Source organism: Tiliqua scincoides, chromosome 12 (assembly GCF_035046505.1).
Source record: "Tiliqua scincoides isolate rTilSci1 chromosome 12, rTilSci1.hap2, whole genome shotgun sequence".
NCBI classification, from domain to species: Eukaryota; Metazoa; Chordata; class Lepidosauria; order Squamata; family Scincidae; genus Tiliqua; species Tiliqua scincoides.
Window position 1 is genome coordinate 12,956,838 of NC_089832.1, and position 1,039 is coordinate 12,957,876.

Below are 1,039 nucleotides of genomic sequence, written 5' to 3' on the forward strand. Positions count from 1 at the left end.
CCACCTATCTATCTATCTATCTATCTATCTATCTATCTATCTATCTATCTATCTATCTATCTATCTATCTATCTATCTATCTATCATTTTTATTGTTTGATCCATCGATATAGGTATATAAATTTATAATTTAATAAAATTTAAATATGATACATAAAAATTCCACCTTTCAATTTTTACACATTTGTTTTAAAACATGGACATCCCCTCCCAGAATCTGGAATGCGATGGTTGGCAACCTTCAGTCTCGAAAGACTATGGTATAAGCCTACAGCACCAGGTATTCCCAGGCGGTCTCCCATCCAAGTACTAACCAGGCCTGACCCTGCTTAGCTTCCAAGATCAGACAAGATCGGGAGATAGTGTTCAGTATAGGGAGATGGTTGGCAACCTTCAGTCTTGAAAGACTATGGTATAAGCCTACAGCACCAGGTATTCCCAGGCGGTCTCCCATCCAAGTACGAACCAGGCCTGACCCTGCTTAGCTTCCGAGATCATGGTATAAGCCTACAGCACCCGGTATTCCCAGGCGGTCTCCCATCCAAGTACTAACCAGGCCTGACCCTGCTCAGCTTCCGAGATCATGGTATAAGCCTACAGCACCAGGTATTCCCAGGCGGTCTCCCATCCAAGTACTAACCAGGCCTGACCCTGCTTAGCTTCCGAGATCATGGTATAAGCCTACAGCACCCGGTATTCCCAGGCGGTCTCCCATCCAAGTACTAACCAGGCCTGACCCTGCTTAGCTTCCGAGATCATGGTATAAGCCTACAGCACCCGGTATTCCCAGGCGGTCTCCCATCCAAGTACTAACCAGGCCTGACCCTGCTTAGCTTCCGAGATCATGGTATAAGCCTACAGCACCCGGTATTCCCAGGCGGTCTCCCATCCAAGTACTAACCAGGCCTGACCCTGCTTAGCTTCCGAGATCAGATGAGATCGGATTTTGCTTAATAAACATTAACGCAGTGGCAAGGAAAGAAAGCACTCCAATGAAGATATTTTGAGTTGGTTTTTGTGGTGGGTGTCTAGTCTTCGG

At 46.2% G+C, this 1,039-nt stretch overlaps 1 pseudogene; it reads right to left on the minus strand.

Moving 5' to 3' along the window:
- Positions 1 to 265: 265 nt before the first annotated feature.
- On the minus strand, positions 266 to 388 carry LOC136663515 (5S ribosomal RNA; annotated as a pseudogene).
- Positions 389 to 1,039: the final 651 nt, after the last annotated feature.